Source organism: Sparus aurata, chromosome 21 (genome assembly GCF_900880675.1).
Source record: "Sparus aurata chromosome 21, fSpaAur1.1, whole genome shotgun sequence".
NCBI lineage: Eukaryota > Metazoa > Chordata > Actinopteri > Spariformes > Sparidae > Sparus > Sparus aurata.
The window spans coordinates 26978750-26999053 of NC_044207.1; the positions used below are offsets into that span (position 1 = coordinate 26978750).

General features: G+C 42.9%; 1 long non-coding RNA gene across 4 annotated transcripts in view; it reads right to left on the reverse strand.

The window, feature by feature from the left end:
* LOC115572224 (uncharacterized) overlaps positions 1–20304 on the reverse strand; it is a 71022-nt gene that overhangs the window by 24716 nt on the left and 26002 nt on the right. The window contains exon 4 of one of the 4 annotated variants that reach the window (XR_003982050.1): positions 10869–10984. The exons of 2 other annotated variants lie outside the window; for them this stretch is intronic. This is a non-coding gene — a long non-coding RNA (uncharacterized LOC115572224). Of the gene's footprint in view, positions 1–10868; positions 10985–13979; positions 15011–20304 lie in introns of those variants that run through there. One more of the 4 variants, XR_003982049.1, reaches the window with a different exon arrangement.

Genomic DNA, 20304 nt, shown 5'->3' on the forward strand with positions numbered 1-20304 from the left:
ACCTGCAACTACGCCTTAACAATTGATTTCAGGGCAAAGAGAAAACAAGCTCTGCCTCAGCATTTTATCTATTATAATATCTACGGTGACATCTCACAGCAAGTCATTCACGATGCAACTAACAATTACTTTCGCTGTCGGACACTCTTTTTATTTTCACGATTCATCGATTCATCGTTTGGTCCATGAAATCTATTAATCCTCCTTTCCTTTAGTGTTTTATTTAAGTTCTTGTTCACGTAAAAGATCTTCAACACCAACAGAAGCCCCTCTCTCCCACAAGAAAAAAAAAACACTGCTCCTGAAACACGTCCTCAGTATTCTCGCCATGACACCCGTGTGACATCACGTCACAGAGCCACAGATTGGACTAATTTGTGCCTAGTTGCTTGTTAACACAGCTGACCTGTTGTTGTTGTTGCCGTTGCTGGGTCAGGCGTGTGTGAGCTGACCAATCAGAGGAGACCTGGCATTTCAAAAATGGGTGAAAAATGGCAAAGTGACGTCTTCAAATTGTTTTTCTTGCCCAACAGACTGTCCAAAACCCAACGACTCCAAATCCTTATGTTTATGATGCTGTCACAATAGCAGCTTACCAAAACAGTTAACAGTTGAAGACAATTAACTTTCTTTTGATCAGTTAATTGGTTAATCAACTAATCAACTGCAGCTCTGAATTTCAAAACCATTCAGTACATACATAAGACTATATACAAGTATAGGGGGATGCAGGCATCATACACCTGTGTGCCTGGGTGTGTAACTATGTGTGTTTGAGCCAATGAGAGCACACAGAGGACGCCGTGATGAAGATTGACTTGTTGAGTAATGAAAACCCACTGCAGCCCTCCTCGGAGAGATGGAGCGAGAGAGAGGAACGAGAGGGTGAAGTAATGAAGTAATGAAGGAGCAAACGGCTCAGAGGCTCGCACTTTGGAAAAAAGGGCGTCTCTGGGGAACGCAGGGAGAAGCGGGGTGCAGAGACACGGAGCCAAAGAAATAAAGGAGAGCCGAGAGAAGGGAGGAGAGGTTGGGGAGGAGCAATGGGGGCAGGGTGGGGATAGAAAAAGACAGGAGGCGTGATGGATGTAAAGACATTTGCATGCGTTACAAATGTAGGGCGAAGCAGGAGGGCAGGGAAACTAAAAAGAGAAAGATGGGGCTGCAACGATTAACAGATTAGCTGTGAACTATTAAATTAATTGCCAACTACCCTGATAATCAATTAGTTGTTTTTTCTTGCGTCTTCAGTCCATGACAGTACACTGATTATCTTTAGACTGCAAACAAAACAAAAACAAGACAATTTAGGATGTCACCTTGGCAAACACTTAACATGTTTCACCATTTTCGTACATTTTATAGGCCAAGCAAGTCATCAGCTGATTGAAAAAATAATTGACAATTTAATTGATGATGAGAACCATGCAGCCCCACAGGAAAGCAATGTTTGATTTTAACTGCATTATGCTTGCATGGTGTTCCAGCATACGGATGACATCACCTGCCCACCACCACCAGCATTGTTCTGCTGATTATCTGTCAGGCCGACAGGGGGCACTACATTTGTAAACTAAAGGTGGTTCTGTGCAGCAGCGCCAGCAGCAGAGCAGCATAAGTCACATCTCACTCAACAAGCGGCAGGACTACGGCGACGGCTGGTAAGATGATGGCGGAGAATTTGTGGTCAAGTGCAAAGCAGAAGCACGTATTTGGCAATATGTTGGATTTGAACCCAATGCTAACAAATGACCTGATAACATTAATGAGGGAAAATTAGTTGGTTACCTGACTGAGGAGCTGGAGATGTGCAGCGTTTCACAGTAAATCAATACAGCACATTTGGGTTAAAGTTTAGTCATTGTGTGTTAACATATAAACTTTCTGTCTTTGTCTATTTTCCCACCTTTTTTTCCCGCTCACCTGTGTTTGATTAGTTACCAGGCGCTTGTGTATTTAGTCCATGTGTGTTCCTTCACTTGTCTTTTTCCTGCCCTTTTACAAATGTTTGATTAGTTCATTAGCCTTTGATATTATTGGAAGGGATGTTCCGGTGTAAGTTTAATCCATGGTCTAACACACCGTGAAACTGTGTTAGACTCCCTCTCGAGAGATCAAGTTAGCAGACCGCTAATTTACAGAGTTTTATCAACCTCAGAAACGACCGCACGACAACAATACACTGCAGTAAATGGATCCAAATATAAACCGCCACCAAAAAGCCACAAATAATGCTCAGAACAGCACCAAACTTCAGCAACAGTACAAATAGGGTCTCAGCACATAGTCCGGGGCATCTAACCTCCGCTAGCCTAGCTAGATTTCTACTGAAAAGCTGACTAAATTTACCACTCTTCTGCTGCAGCTTCCTGTTGACGGGAAGTCCCGACGAGTCGATTACCGAGTGCAGTAGAGTTCCGCGGCTCATGGATGAAAATGAATGATTATGACTCCATGGAAACGCAATCAAAGTTCATATGTGTCTTACCTGCCAGTTTATAACAGTTATTATCGAGAGCTGACAGGGAAAAGAACGGAATTGAGCATTTCTAACCGCACTCGGTAATCGTCGCGTCGGGACTTCCCCGACCCGGAAGCTGATGGAGGAGAGTTGAAATCTGTTTTTAGCTTCCCAATAGAAATCCAGCTAAGCTAGCGGAGGTTAGATGCCCCAGACTTTGTGCTGAGACCCTATTTGTACTGTTGCTGAAGTTTGGTGCTGTTCTGAGCATTATTTGTGGCTTTTTGGTGGCGGTTTATATTTGGATCCATTCACTGCAGTGTATTGTTGTCGTGCGGTCGTTTCTGAGGTTGATAAAATTCCGTAAATTAGCGGTCTGCTAACTTGATCTCTCGAGAGGGAGTCTAACACAGTTTCACGGTGGGTTAGAACATGGATTAAACTTACACCGGAATATCCCTTTAAGTCTGTCTTTTCCCCTCTTTCTCTGTCAGTTTGCCTGTTTTGTACCCTGCGTCCCTTCTGTGTTTCAGCCCTGGCTGTTTGTTGTCAGTTTTGTCGCCTGTCCTTTTGTTGCCTGCCTCTGATATTTTGACTGTAGCTTCTGATCATTGAAGCTTGGTATTTGTTTTTCTACCTGCTTGCCTTGATGTATTTGGGTCCTTCATGTTATAACCATATCCCTCTCTGCAGATAGCGTTAGTGAGCATCCCCTCTTGCCTTGTGTAATCGGGAACACCGGCGTCGTCCTGAGCAATTTCATTAGCCGGTGTGAAAATTTCATCAACGACATGAGATCATCTTAACACTATGGAGCAGGTGGTTTCAAAGTTGTTTCTACTTGCGTCAGAGCAGAGGAGAGGGTTCAGGTGTGTGACTGGGAGACACTTCAGCCTTTGTCATAAATCCCAGGGCTGCATTGATCTATGATTCATACCGACAAATGGAGGCAACGGCAGCAGGAACAGAGGATCACGCCTACACACACATTACATTTCAAAGCCTCAAAATCTACCACCACACACACAAACACACACACACACACACACAATCTCCTTTCAGGCTATCTGTGGAATGACTATGTCTCTTGGGGTCCAGGCTAAACACCCATTGCTATGGTGATGGAGCTTGGGCTCTATCCAAAGAGACAGAGATGATATATAGAGAGGTTCATCCTTCATGGATGGCCATAAGGGGAAAACAGCAGCCAAATAACACCAGAGCCTAAAGGGCCTCCGGGCCTTTCAATTTGGGGGAAATTGTTGCTTGTGGCCTCCTACGAGGATATTTGTCACGTCACTGGTCTAGGCAGGGCAACAGATCACTATCGATTAGACTGTATGGGTTTTACGTGACGCACGTCTCACAGGAAGGTGCTGCCGTGTGAAGCTCATATGCGAGAGGAGAAGCTGCAGTATATTGACCTACATGCTGATGCTTTTTCATTACTGTCAGTATTGTCTGATCCAATTTCCTCACGCAGACACACAAGGCCAGAAGGTGCGCTGATCCTGCTTGTACAATATGTGTGCGTAAATGAACGCGCAGCTTTTTTTGTAGACACGATACCTACGTGTATGTGTGTGAACGCGTGAGGCTGGAGTATACAATTAGAGGCTATATCTCAGATCAGAACAGCACGAGCATCGGTAGGTATTAGGTTCTCTGAAGTCTTGGGATTACCATCCAACATCTTTTATTCCACTCTTCTCTTCACGGGGAGAGTAGAGCGAGGGATGGGGGGAGGAGGGGTAAAGGAGGAGGGGAGGAATATGATTTATCCCTCACGCTACTTGATGAATCTGCTCTGGGTGGCTAAACTATTTATGAGCCTCATAGCTAAATTCCTCCATGCGTCTCTTCCCTTTCTCGCCTCGGAACCCAAATCTAATTCGGCCCGCCGAAACACACATACAAGTGCATACCCGTACGCGTACACATACTTAACACAAAGTCGCTGGAATTTACACACGCAACGCGCACACGCGCGCATACACACACGCTTGCACGATGATTAGCATTTGTGCCCGCCTGTACACAAATCCATATTTCATGAGGGGAGAAGGCAGAAGTGTTTAGTGCGGCAGGTTTGGCTCTTGTGAAGACCAAAGACCAGCACGGAGACGAGCTGAGATCCCATTATCTTAGCATGCCAGGGCCTCTCCTCTGGGTGATTTCCATCTCTCTATAAGAGATGGAGGAGGACTGGGAGCTGCTTTGTTTACTGAAGAAAGCAAGTCTCCAAAACATTAGAAAGCGTGCTCCTTCATCTATGTACAAAAACACTAAATGGCACCTCGCACTCTGTGAAATTAAAATCAATGACAGTGTGGAATATTTATGAGCATACTGCTCCAAAATTTGGGTATATTCATTGCCATAAAGCTTGCATAGCAAAGTTTTTTGGCTAAAGTACTGTAGGTAGCTGAGCGAGACTCCTGGCACCAAGAAATGAAGAGAGAAGACAAGAATTTTAAGTTTGTGTCTTCTGCATGAATAAGTTAGAAAAGTTAAGCAGCTCTTGCGTTTTTTTTACTTGGGGAGAAAATGTAATTAAAGAAATTTTAAAAGGAGCACATGACACACATAATATGTGTGCGCAATCAGTTGCTCATATAAATCACACACCAAGGGAGTAGCTGAAGATGCTGCAAGGGGAACGATTTCAAGTCAGCACACTTTAATTCAGGTTAGTATGACAGCGACTGCTGAACTGTATATCAATCTGAGCAGCACTGCGCTGTGATACTGTGAGACCTCTCCACTCCAACTGTAAATCAGCTGGAGGTTGACTTCGCAGATTTTCCCATGCCCTTGGCTTTGTAGATAAGCAGCGGCTCTAATGCAGCATGCAGCCAGCACTACAGATCAATGTGTAACAATAATACATACCAAAGAGCTTCAACATCCATTTCATAATCTCCTAATCAGCTCAAAATCAAAAGCATGCTGTGAAAATCTAGCGGGAGAATGGGCATACGCTTGTGATCAAGATTATTTTTGCTTATCTTGTAGAAAATAAATTTACAAAGCTGTTTTATTGCAAACGGAGATCTGAGAGCCGGGGTTCAGTCACAGTTATGCGACCCAGAATTGTAATCGTTTAAACAATGGGGGCTGAGCAGCTGGTTCCTGGCTGAGCACTTGTTGCACAGTGTTGCTCCGTCCCAGAGTGATTAGAAAGGAGCCTGAATGAACAGAGCGACTTAAAGAATCTCGGTGAAAAAGAAAAAGGCTGAGGGATTTCACGAGCTTGACTTTGCGCACGCGATACACAAAGTCAATAAACAGTACCTTATGATTCAGTTAACACCTACTGACATACACTAAAGGAATAGTTCAACATTTTACAGCTATATGATGGACAATCCTGTGCTACTGAATTAAAAATCCCACTCATCCCTACTAGTTTGCATCTGATAAGATGGTACTTGCTGCCTTTGTTTGTTGGGTTCATTAGGTTCAGGCATGAGGAGTGATGATTGGTTAGGGTCAGCTAATCAGAGGCAGGGAAAAGTGGACAGTTCATGCCTCCGCCATATTAAGGATTGTAAATTTGCTTCCAAGGTGGGTTTCTGTACGGGTTACAAAAACACCATCTCGGCTGCAGCCTCGTGTTTAACTCACAGATATGAAAGTGGCATCGATCTTCTCATAAAACTCTCGGAAACAAATCAAATCCCTCAAAATTTCAAACTATTCAGGAGCGGGTTTTTTGAGAAAACATTCATAAATGTTTAAAAACGTCTTTTGAACAGGAGGGCAAAGGGTAGACAGGCAGAGACGTGAGCAGAAATTGAACGAAACCGCCGGATACGGAGGAAAATTACAAAAGATAGCGAGATGTATTATGGCCTGCTGAGAAATAGAGGGGGCACGGGGCTCACTGAAGGACAAGACTGAATATTATGGAGAGGAACAGAAGAGGAGAGAGCGATTGGAACAGAGGCAGAGAAAAAAAAAAAGGGAGTGACTTAGAAGAGGCAGACAGAGAGAAAATGACAGTGCCAAGGGAAGGTGAACGGCTATTCTCCGGGGCGCATTGATCATGTGGTGAGGTCATTAAAGCCAAAAAGGAAACAGACAGAAAGACAGAGGAACAGACAAGGAGACAAACTGGCTGGTCTCTCTCTTCATTTTCTCCGGTTCCCTTATCTCTCTCTCTTTGTGTCTTCATCTGCACTCCACTCTGAACAAGGTTTTCAGGGACACTTGGCAGGTTGCAAGGCATGGGGCTGAATTTCAATCAGCGCCGTCTTAGTTAATACACACGAACTGAGGCTAAAGACGGAGTGAATCATTCATCCGGAATTCAATTTCGACCGCTCGTGCCTCGCGTGTACATAATCACGACTTTAAAGCTAAAAAAAAAATAAAAAAATAAAGCAAGAACAAATACACAAACAGGAAAGTGAAGGCCGTCATGGCAGGGGCAGAGAATGGATTGAGACGGGGAGAGTGAGATGGAAAGAGGAAAATGATGGAGGAAGATAGGGCGATGATTTGTCGAAGTAGTGGGTTTGAGAAGATGAAAGGGCGGCAGGAGAAGGAGAGGGGGAGCCACGGAAGAGTGAGGAGGGGATGAAATGCAGAGAGGTGTCACACACTGCCTTTAAAACAGCTACCATCAAACAATTATCTGATACCGAGGGATGCTTTCCACTCTTTCCTACTCTTCACTTGCTATTTTCCTGTCATGCCCCCCTCCTCATCGTCACCATCAGACCGTCTCCGGGCCTGTTTGTTTCTCTCTCTTCCCAGCCCATCTCTGTTTTTACGCTTCCTACCTTTTCCTCTTTTGCCTTCTGCCCGTCTTTCCCTCTCTCCCATCGGAGCGCTTGTTTGTTTGCATCTCAAATATTCTTAACGAGAGGGTGTTGTTTTGTTCGACAGGTCGGGATTGCTTGGAGGCATGCTGTGTGCGTAAAATTGTCTGTGTGTGTGTCTGTTTGTGTGTGTGTGTGTGTGTGTGTGTGCGCGCGCCCGCATGTGACACAGCAGTGCATGGCAAAGAGGTAATGAATTCCTCAGCGAAGCAGCGCACACAACAGCTTGCAGATCAATTTTTAATAAGAACTCTGCAGTTCACAAGCAGCGCAAAAAACTGTGTGTGCGCCTGTGTGTGTGTTTGATAAGAGCTCCGCAGTTGGCTTGCAGGGTAATAAACATATTGTAATCAGCGGCTTCTGACCGAAAACCTAATCCCTGTGTCTGTGGACTGGTGTGTGCACCTACTGGGAAAAGGGGGTCAGCTGGCCGCTTCGTCTCTTTCTGCAATATGATCGAGAATAATTTGGCAAAACCGCAACAAACAAAAAAGCAGATAGACGCTTCAATGTGATGATGAGAAGGAGGGTTCGTTTAAAGTCTCAGTCGCCGGATCTTCTTTTATCTGAACTGCCTATTTGTTTGGCATTGTGCTGCTCTTTGTCTCATGCTGTGTGATTGTTAACTGTCTCCAAGCTATTTGAAGACGGCCCCTTGGGTTCTGGGAAATCATAATGGGCAGATTTGATGGGTTAATGACACTTTAGAGACACAATTATTTATCCATTGAGGAAATTAGCAGATTATTCAATAATGAAACCAATCGTTAGCTGTTACGTCTCAGGCCATTTGGGTCATTCACAATCATCTTAACGAGGTTAATGGATCCTCTGCCGCAGATTTAATGTCAGACATGTTAACTTGTATGGTCACTTTATCCTTATATATGGAGTTATAAATTCAGCGTACATTATTTGGACGTGAGTTTCTATACAAAACTGAGATCACAGTTCATGCCATGCCCCTCTTAACCACCAGAAAATCTTTTTATTTATTATTTATGATGGGGAAAAAACAATGTCAGTTTTGAGTAACGTATCTGCTTTCATCAAAAACCCTAAAGTTTACGCTCTGTTTCAGAGCTGAACTCTGTTTTATATCAGGTTTGAACTGTGACTCTCGCAAAAGGAGACAACTTATTTTTGACATGTTGAAACAGAAATCTTTGGTCATCATGGTTTTTAATGAGAGCTGCTGTTGATGGGTATGTTCATCACTATTTAATCTGTTGATTACTTTCTAATTCTATTTTCGAAGTCAACCTTCCCCGACCTCACAGTGACATTCTCAAATGCCTTGTTTTTTACCACATTAAAAGGACAGTGTGTAACGATTTAAGTAATTTATTAACTCAAATCAACGTCTTCGTTCATAAGTAAGTCGTCATTGGTGTACAATTACCTCTGCCAACAATCTGACTTATCCTCCTGAGCGAAGAATTACCTATCTGAATATACACAGCACGGGCAAGCTCTATGGAGGCCGCCATGTCTTTCCGGTTTTAAAAAAACTACGGACTGCCGAGAGGGACACAAAGCACTACGTGGTACTACGTAGTGAGGCTAACCGCGTTTTCACTCACAGTTAGCTTGACTGTGGAACTGAGAGGGAGCTCAGCAAAAGCGCTCGTCACTAACAATAACAATAACTATCTACATCTTCACCTCATTGCTTGAATCAGTAGAAATACTCGACGCTGTTGGGAAAGAGTCCATATTTTGAAAAACTCCGTCCGTAGCTTCCGGGAAACGTCTCCAACGTCTTCAGAACGGGAGGGGTGAGCAAAGGAGTGTTGTAATGTAGAACCTCACAGCTAGATGGCGCTAAATACTTGATATATTACACACACTGTCCCTTTAAACTGAGAAAATATGCTCTGAAATAAAATGTATCAAAGTGGTTTAATCTAAACAGATGTTTTGATAAACGATCTGCTGATGATGTGCTCCACTTTCAACCCTTTCAACCTTTTGATCTTTGATGATATTTTCTATCCTCCCCATCAGATAGGTCATAAAAAACTAGTTTGACTAAGATGGATATTCCGACTTTACCTGCACCATTATGAGCCTGACATAGCAGAACTTCTGATGTCTTGAAGCCATTAGCCTGTGTGTGATGTTTATGGGCACACGTGGCTTAAATGGTTCTTAAAAGTGTTGGCAGAGCATCTCGGACCATTTGTGTTATTTATTAATTTGGAGGAGTGGGCAGGTGATGGGATATTTTCCTTCCGCCTGCTACTTTGCAACTTTGCAACTTGTATTGCTTTATTAAAGATCACAGCATATGTGTTGTGTAAAGAATTGCAGTGAAAAAATAAAAAAGGAATTTACCAGCGTATGAACTGTCAGAAAATCTAGTCTACAATGCAAAAAAAATTAAAGATATTTACTGAGAGATCAGTTTTGCTGCAAGACATTTCTCCTCTGGTGCCTTTCCTGAACAAGATGACTAACAGTCACATTTGCTCCTTTCATTTACTTTGAGCTATCTATTGTGTCAAGGAACGTCAATGTCATATCACAATCAAAGTTCAAACATTAAATTAAAGAGTGACTGAACCTCTCGAACTTGTCTGCATTTTTTTGTACACAGTCAATCACAGCCTGTCTGTTAATGCGTGATGGGCCTGATAAAGACTTACTGCTGTACTGTTAAGTTCATTTTTCCTAATCTGTGGACACTGGAGTTAGTACTACTCAACACAACCTACAGCAACCGATCAAACAATAAAAGTCATTTACTCAAAGGGCATACTGATAACATTTTTGTGTAGACAAATCATCATCATCAAGCTCATAGAAAGGTGCCGAATACATGTATTTCAAGTCTGCTCCTTAAAAAAACATTATTATGATAGTAAATTAATAATCTTACAATATTTGTCAGGTCCAAGATGATTGTTTTGTTTTTCTCTGTGTAGGGATTCTGACGGTTGGTTCCAGCGTCTGACAAGGTTTGGCAGCCAATAGTATAACGGCGGTGGTATCGTGTGGTGTCTGTGTTCATCTACAGTCTGAGTAGTTTTCAATATAAGATGGATGAGTCCTACAGTGAGCGCCCAGCATCTTGTACTGCCAGTATGCTTTAGGTATATGTATGTGGGATCTAGCTGAAGCTACCTTAGCTCAGCTCCCACTGGCTACTATCTAATACCTCTAACCCTGTTGGCAACATTAGCTAGTGCACAAACTGGCAACCAGCTGAGAAGGCAGATGATTCAAACAACAGAGGTGCTGAATGTTCAATAGTACCTCTAAACTTTAATTATACCTTCAATTTTTGGTTACTTTACATTATAACTACCACAACCTTAAATTTCAGAAGTTTTTACCACACTACATTTATTTAATTAATATCAAATGTTCAATTAAAACAGATACATACGTTTACAAAATAAGCCGATGAAGATCAAACCTGCGGTTCCCAAGACTTTGTGGCCTGTGCAATTTACAAAGAAGCTGTCCATGAGTTGTGAGTCATTCCCCCTCTAAACATTTCAGATGGTTTCATTTAAATAATTCTTTAAAGTGATAATCTTTCATAATCTTTATTTAATTAGATCAAACACCATTCTAATCGTCTCCGCGGGCACGCCGACAAGCACGGGTTTGTTTGGTTTGCGCTGTAAACAGAAGCAGCAGTTCCTCTTCTGTTGTATTCCTCACGAAATAGCTGCTCAAGGTGTGTTTGCTGTCAACAAAACAAAGAAGACCGACAATCTCAAGGATTACAATTCTAAGCCTCATAGAAGTACAATTATCCATTATTTCAAGAAAAAAGTTGAATCAGAGACTAGTCCAACAAATAAAGGATACACTTTTCCGTAGCAGAATTTCTGTTACTTCTCTTCTATCAGCTCATGACACCCCAGTTTTATCACGTGACCCTTAGGATGAAGCCAGACTCGGGTGAACTGGAACAACCTATATAAAATAGTTCAAACTGGATCTAAAATACTGTTTATGCATTGATTCATCAGTATTAACAATCTAATGTCCTACACGATCACACAAACACAGGGACTAACTTTTCAACCGAAGTCATCGATCAGTAGTCTTCCTCAGCGAGTGACCTGTAATAAGTTATGGGAGTCACTGTAATGGCCTCCTACTAGAAAGAGCGAGTTAACATTCAGAGCACATCTGCGAGGTGTAAGTATGAGCCCCGATCAAGCCAGGTGACTGCAGGGGAGGCCATTCATATTCCAGCCTAACACGGCCCCTCTGTTCTCATCCATTATTCATGAGAGTCTTCTTCCTGCCTGCCTCATCCCCCTGGCCTCCTGGTCTTCTCCGCCTCCTACACTGAATCACACCTGAACTAGCCGTAAAAGCGGTTATTCACTGAACATTAGAGGGATTGGATGTGGGCTAATGCGGGAAGGGAGGGAGGAAGGGAGAGGATTTCAAGGGTATATGGAGCCCTGATTTGAGGTGTTCAACTCATGAATCACCCCGAGCACAGAGAGCAAAAGAGGGATGACCCTGATTCATTTTTTCTGTTTGCCTCCGATTCTCTTTCTTTTTCTCTCTCGCTCTCCAGGAACAGCTGCAAAATAACAATCTGTACAGTTTACACACACTTCTTCTCTCTCCGTCTGTCTCGCACACACACTCTTGAACACCCCTCGGCACTGAAAAACTTGCACTCCCAGTCTAGCAACACACTGAGCACCGCTGACCTCCCACAATACACTCGGGTACTCCTGCAGCAAGGTTATTGTGCTAAACCGCCAAACAACTTCGCTGCGAGTCGTCAGATCTGAAGCTCCGCCATGAGACTGCAAAACAAGGGAAAACGTGCACTTGCCTTTGCAAAAGCAGAATGAAACACATACTCCTCAAGGTTTCCATCACATTAAGAAGCCCCTCTAACACAAGCATGAGGGTTTTTTGCTCCACACCATGTCCACATCAGAGGACACATTACTCTGATTGCTTATCAGGCATTAGCGCTACAGCCACAGATATTTCATCAAACAGGCAGAAAAACACAACAAGGCTCCTTCATCAAGTCTCAGTGGAGCATGAGGAACACTGATGGTCACTTTATGCAGACACAGTTCAGTATAAAGCTATCAGAGAGGCACATCTCATAAACAAACGCAGAGAGGGGCCCGCAGATGCGCAGCTAATCACTTAGAGCAGCAAGAATAATTGTCCGACATTGATTGTGCTTATCTGGCCCTCCATAAAACTCAGCTACAAAGTGCATTGTGTGTGTGTGTGTGTGTGTGTGATTTCCCTGGAGTTTTTGGTCTATTTGCATGATTAATCTGTTTGGCGAAGCAAAAGGTCAAAACAATAGGAAGACATTTCCATTTAATTTTAAATTTGCTTATCTCAATCCCAACACTTGATACAATATGGTATCAAATTCAAAGAATATTTCTAGATTTATAAAATGTATAGAAAAGGCCTGGTATTTGCGGCAAAGTATTTTGTATCCTATATGACATTCCATTTGTATTTGCATCCATATTTTTAATGGTTTTGTTATGTTATGATGCGTTCTGTATTATGTCACGAGGCTATCGTGGATGTAATTGTGAAATTATTATTTGATGAATATGATTAGTGTCTAATAAGCCCATGAGGGCTGGGCACCAACCATGGTGTTTGACACTTAAACCAATCAACCAATCAATCAATCAATCAATCTAGTTTATTAAATGAGTATTGTTTTCAGAGTTTGCCCATTGTATGTATGGATGCATCATAGTTGTAATAGTGTTGAACACACACCAAGTTAACTGCTCAGAAGTGAGAATGCAACAACTTCGTAAAACGACAGAGCGACCCTTTAAATATTTCTTAAAGGTAGAACCTTCAGGTTTAAAAGATAAACATCTTTTTATCAATTATTACTGAAAGTATTTACGTTGCGCAAATCCCTCTCTATCCTCCTTACTCCTATACTCCCCGCATAGTAACAGGACGCCAATCATCGTTTGTCTTTCTAATAAACATGATAATGTAATCCAGCGTTACCGTTTGTAATTTCATCTCATTGATATCAGACTCACTGTTTACCGTTTATTCTCCTGCAGCTGTTCAACAGCTGTATTAACTTACTATTACTGCTGCTCGTTCACATTAAAAGCGCTCAAGCGGTGAAACATGGTGTGACTTTCATGATGAGGCACTCACAGAAAATGCGAAGCAGTTACCAGATGAGCACTGAGCAATCATTTAATCAATAAATTAAAAGGTAGTACTGCACACCTCTTCCTTCCACAACCCCAAATTATTCCCTCCGTTGTTGTTGCTGTCATCCAGGAGATGCCTGCACTGACAAATCTGTATACAGTCTCGGCACAAAACGATAAAAACAGCATTTTCTGACCATGTGTATTTAGCAATGTGCCTACAAGTGTACCTGTGTCAAACACAATTGTGCTTGGCATAATCTGCGAAAGCCAATTTCATACTGAGCTGTATTTTAGATTGCCCCGGAGCCAGGCAATGCTCACAAGGCTTGTGGGAAATGCCGGTCTTCAATTCAAGAAGGTAAACTTTGGGTATGAACAACAAATAGCTGCAGACTTGTGTATGCACCCTGCATCGTGATGTTATCCGACAGCATTTATTTATTCACATACATTCGAAAACACAAAAAACTGCTGAACTGCTAAGCGCACAGGAGTTTGTGGTTTGTTTCGAGTAAAAACAACAAATGACCAGGGACATTTTTAGATGTAGTGTAGTGGGGCTGTGGCTGAGGTTGAGTGTTGAAGTGGGTTTGGCAACAGTGTGTTTATTGAGTTGGCAAATAAGCAGTGGGGCCTCATGACTTAAACATGAAGTAAGAAGAGTGTAATAAGTGTGTGTGCATTTTGCTCTGTGTGTGTGGTGTGTGTGTGTGTGTGTGGGAGTCTGTTTCGGCCCTCTTCGTTTCGAGCTCAGAAAGGAACCATGCTAAACCCATTACAACAAACAGTGTCTCCCTCTCCCCCTATGTTTGTAACTGGGTCGGTAGTAGACTTCACTTTTTTCAATTGCTTGGTCAAAGTGTAAAAACAGGGACGACAAACACACAGCTCTCGGCGTGTTCCGTGCACAGCCTAACAACCGCCTGTGTAATTCTCTCTCCCAGTATAGCGGTAATAAAAGGGGAAATGCTCCAGGGCTACCCAATCAGTTGGTCCAGCTCTGCACCAGTCCAACTGGGCCCCCGCTGTGTTCGACCGAACAGCACCGCTTTGAAACACCCAGCAAGAGGCTGCATTGGTGTGGCCGTTACAACTGATCCACCGAGTAAAGTGTGAGTGCACGGTCTTAATACTTTCAAGAAATGTACATGTCTGAAACTTCAACATGGTGATCGAAGTTTTCAGCTTCCGGCAGGAGTAATCACCTGCACATGATAGACTGGCTGATGCAATGTGTCGCCCAATAATGTTGCATTGCATTGCAGCAAAAACTGAGCCAATATTAGAGTTTTAAGCCAGTTGACTGTTGCAGTTTCGGCGACAGGGAAGAGGAGGTAGAAATAAAAGGTTTTTGATAAGACAAGGTCAGCTGCAGGGTGGACAGGCATTACAGACAAACCCGTCTAAAAGGGCATGTCAGAAATGTGGGTCACAGGCGAGCAGCAGGTCATAACATGGCAACAGATCACAGGCCAGGTTTTAGGAAGAGGAACGGGAACAGGAGCTGGGACCAGGCAAGCAGGGCGGAAAGATGGTAGAGGTTTCAGGGAGTTCTGGCTGATGATCTGACAGAGAAAAGAAGGACAGTGACTGGACTGGACACTCCCCAACTACCATATCCCTGCCTAATACTTATAGTCTGGTACAACAGTCCTAAAATAAATTCTGCCTTCATGAAGGTTAAGATGTTCAGTTTTTGTTGAAGCTGCTTTAGGTTAGGATTTAACTTTCTGATCCTTTTGGAGGATGTAGTGTTTGGTGCTGCTGAACTATACCACATTATACAGAGAGGTGTTTCTGTTATTCAGCCTACCATCAATTATATAAATAGGAAGTACAAATTCATTAAAACACCTCTTAGCACAATGACACTTTCAACTAAAACTAAATATTATAACCTTCATGAAGGGAATGACAGTGTTAGACTTTATTGGTTTTAGCCAGGTGTACCGAATAAACTGAGCAAACTACAAACTCAGTCCATATGCTGGTGGCCAAATGAGGGAAGAAGAGCGGAGTGAGTGCAGGTGATTGGCAAAGGGCAGGACATGTGGCGGATGACTAAAGAATGGAAGGATAAAAATTCAAGGGGAAGACAGAGGGTTCTGAGGTTAAAAGAGAATGAGAAAGCCGGTGTCATTAAGACTCTGATCTTGTGTTTTATTCCCCAGAGTCCTCCGTGTGGGACCAACGCTGCAGCAACAAGGGGGTCACATTAAAGTGAATGTGGGGTCTGTTATTTGACACACACTGCTGTGTTTTCTTCATATTGTGGACAAAGAGTTTCTCAGTCTATGATAACTCTTTGTCAATCCAAACTAATATTTGATTCATTAGATTGGATTGATTTGGTACGAGAACTCCTTAAAAGATGCTTGTAAAGTCAAACTATTGTTAGATTATACGACACTTACCTGTTAATCGTTAACCTTTATTAAGCTGTTTTTTTTTTTCCTTTATCAAGACTAATACGCTACTGTGCATTTATAAACAGGTAAGTGTGCTTTTTGCCACAACCAGAGCCAAAGTGAGAACAGTGCCTTGTTAGGGTTGATAAATCTTTTAGTTAACTGCTTAACAATGCATAATTAAGAGTGTGTTAATCTTAATAAAGCATCAAAAACAGCTTAGTAAAGGTTTAATAATGACAAACTGGTGGCAATAATATCGTATAAGTAACAAATAACATGTTTATGCTATGGTTAACACTTATATAGTTTAACTGACACATAAGATATTTAAAAAAAAAAAAAAAAAAGCTTTCAAGGGACTTCTTACTTATTAACAACAACAATGTAAATCTGATGTTCCAAAACTAATATAAATACTACAACTACACTTATTGTATGTGCAACTGCAGAAAACTGGCACCCGCACTTGTTGAGCTCAAGTCAAGAAATTCAAGTCAACACTTACAGGAGCTGAAAATGCTAACAAACTACTGGCTGATATAAAGTGACAAGGTTGTTATATCTAATGTGTTTAGATATAAAAGCCTTCAACTGAACAGCTTTTCAGAAAACAGTTTGATTTATTCTAAACATAGAAGGTGAAAGGATCTCCCGCTGCACAGATACGGTGATTCATGATGTGAAGCATTATGAATGATAAGCACCTACTAGAACCTCTGACTGCTTTCCTGTCCCCTCACCATGTAGGAGCTCGACAAGCAGAAGGTGAGTGTCATAATTAAAGCCGCCTGCCCTGTCTCAGATGTTGTATGTAATGTATAAGTGCCTGGAGGCGGCAGGGTTAAGAGCCCTCAGTGGCACTGCTTGATATAGATGTGGTCAGGTGGGTATGTTGCTACCCGCAGTGATTGGCATGCGGCTGTATGGACTTGCTCTATGTTGAATATGCACACACACCCATAATCTAAATCTCTCAAAGGCATACATCGTTGCACGCAGCCAATTTACACACACACACACACACACACAAACCCTGAGGCAATCAGCCAGAGGTTAGCATGTTGTTTTAGCTGAAACCAGCCGTGAATGAATAAATAATGTCAGGGTAAGACAGGATTCTTGATTTGTACCTGATCTAAAGTTTGCACATGTGCAATACGTGTTGAATTATTATGGTGCACTCAATGGAGGGAACAGGAGAGGGAGAGGACATATGTTCACCCGTACTCACATAGACATGCATGCATATGTATAGAGCCATTCGTCACTTTGCAATTTGTGTTTTGACAGCTTCTCTGTAGATGGTTATGACCTGAATTAACTGAACATTTACACCCACCTGCACACACACACACACACACACACACACACACACACACACACACACACTTGAGAGTCGTCCATCACTGGAAGTCAGTGACCGTGAGCTGACCCTGAGCACCACGGCTCCTCATGGATCCGCCTGTTAGACACAAACCACTGTACACTCCAAACATTCATTCTTTCTTCTTCTCTTTTCCGGACACACATGGCGCTACAGCCCTCCCCACCAGGAACGCACATCAGGTTACAGTTTCATTTTGCATGTGGGGAGCCATTTGCGAAAAAGACCTTCATCCTACATGTGCATTTCTAATGCAGTCACACTGAAGATAAGAGCTGAATAGCTTAGCAGGGCCTCTGCCTCCGCTGCCTTCATCTTGGTACAATTATCATCTAATGTGACAGGTGACATTTTCTACCACGCTGGGCCGGCCTCTTGTTGAGGATTTAAATGCATGATAACAGAGCGTAACTGAAAAGACCATTTACTTCTGTCTGCACTCAAAAACACATTACATGCGGACATCTTTTCAATGCCTTGCACATTTGTACGTTAAAAAAGAGAGGGGGTGATGGAAGGCAGGGTTCTGATGCAAAATGGTTTCACACAGGTTTGAATGAGGTAATCGAAGGGGAGAAACATAGCTCTGTGTAAGTGGTCCTTCTGTTGGAAACGAGACCAGAGCCTCCACGGGGGAACATCTTCTGCTACTTTGAAAACAATACAAAAAGGAAGACTGTTTAAATCAACAAATTCACTTACTCGTGATGAATAGGATAAGGCAGATGATTTTCCTCGAGTAAAAGTGGTGGTACAATCAGCAAAAACAACCAATTTAGATCTGAAATATCAGATATATGTATGTTTCCATTATAGCTGAATTGTTTTCTTTCTCACTGTATTCTACAAAGCTTTCTGTATGGCTATTTATTCATCATATAAGGACTCAATTGTGCACTAGTGTGCGTATTTTAAGAACTATTTGCACATGAAAAGTGCACAAAATGGCTTGAGAAGACCCTTGACAAACCAGAGCAGCCACCGGTCTTATAGTCCCTCTGCTCACATTAACACACAGGTCATTTCTGGCCCACATACACTTCTAATTAATATAACAAGAAGAAGGTAGAGGGAGGGGACGGCACCAGAGAGTGACAACGGCAGAGAGCAAGACAGAGAGAGAGAGAGAGAGCGCAAATGTGAGAGCACAAGAAAAGCGGGGTGAGGAAGGTCTCGCCGAACAAGCAAGACACCCTCATTACCACATAATCTCTGAAAGGGAGTGAAAAGAGACAGACGCGGGAGAAATGAGAGAGACGGAGAGTTGGAGGAGATTGAATTTGCATTGACGAGGTGTCAGCGGCGCTCAAAGCTAGTTGTTTAAAACCCGCATCTGGGGTTGGGAGGTGGAGGTGGTGAGAGAGAAAAGGGGGGAGAGTGGCGAGGGAAACAGGAGGCGGCGGTACAAGATTAGAGGTGAGAGGGGCCGAAAACGGAGAGACGACAAGAAGGGAGAGAAAGAGGGCAAGAGGTCTCGAAAACACGGGTCATTAGCAGGCAGAACACAGGCCCCAAGAAGGACACCTATGCACATGCACATACCGCCTCTCGGTAGGCGAAGCACATCGCCTTGATAGCGCATCATAATTAATATTTCATGGGCTGTCTCCTGCAGGTGAAGGGAAGTGAAGAGTAGATGGGGAGATGCAAAAATGAAAGAAAAGGTACACAAAGAAATAATGTTGTCACCTGAATTTGTACACAAGCATCCGCTTCTTGCGCTCGTGTGTGTGCATGCATGCATGAGTGTGTGTGCATCTGATTATTCTGGAGGTTAAACTGGTGATCCATCCTCAAACGTCCTCTACATTTTTTATGAAGAGGACTTGTGCCAAGAATGTTGAGATGAATCAGATGAAAAGTTAAACACCTGTCAGTCTGTTTGGGTCAAATCTTCTTCACAGCCGAGCGTGAAAATGGTTTAAAACCCGATTGATTGATCCTCGCGGCGAATTACTTCATGATGAGGACAGCAACACCACTCCGACATCTATTCCACCAAGCTTATTCCGCAACATGTTTAGCCGCAGGCGTTTTGTGTCAATCAGTCATCCAAGTGAATAACAGCGGCGTAAATAAGCGTATAATGGAAAACAAGTTGGCCATGCAGACTCACAAGGGGCCCGGCCATTCCGGCGGTGGCTCCGCTATGTTTTCCAGCCCTTTGTTTTGTGCATATTGTCTGTTGCAGTTCCCCAATGACCACTTTCCTCCAGCAGCATTCATGAAAGATTGACACGGTAGAAACTGGCTGAGTGGCACAAGGTCTCTGGAGCCGCTTAGATCAATGGGTGTCCTTTGAGCTTTCCCTCCATTTCGAGAGACACGGGGACCAAAGGATGAGGAGAAAACAGATTACCATAGCATTAATAAAACAAACCATAATCTGAAACAAGAGCAAAGACAAAAGGCTGCATCCGTGTTTTCCCCCAGGAAGAGTCTGGGTCGCACACACAGGCGCACACTCGCCGACACACGCACATGTACACATGCATGCATCCATGCTTGTAATGGCATTGTACCTCAGAAAGGTTCATTCATCCAAGTTCAGCATGCTGTGATGGAGGCAGGGAGGTGAAAGAGAGACAATGGAAAGAGACGAACAATGCCAGGAAATGCCAGAAGAAGAAATACGCACAGGTAAACTATATGAAGGCAACGGAATATGGAGAGATAAAGAAGGAGGTAAGGAATCAATAGAGGGACAGCAATAAATACAGAGAATGAGACGAGACACATGAGGAAAAATAGACATTGCAAATCAATTCCAGCAGCACACAGAACAGCGAGTGCACATTAGATGGGATTTGTGACATTTAAAATATCTGGCGCAAACAATACCTGCAGCACATGTGGGCTGGATGGAGGATGAATATATTATCAGAAAAGGATTGAATCAGAGTCAAATGATTTTTTACATTTAAAATGGTGTTACCATGTTGTGAAGACAAATCCATAATGGTGGGGTAGATGATAATCTGTGAGCTCCGTGAAAACAACGCAGCGCTGGTTCTAACGAGGACTTGGTAACATACTTGACAAACTTTATCATCTCAAATCGTTT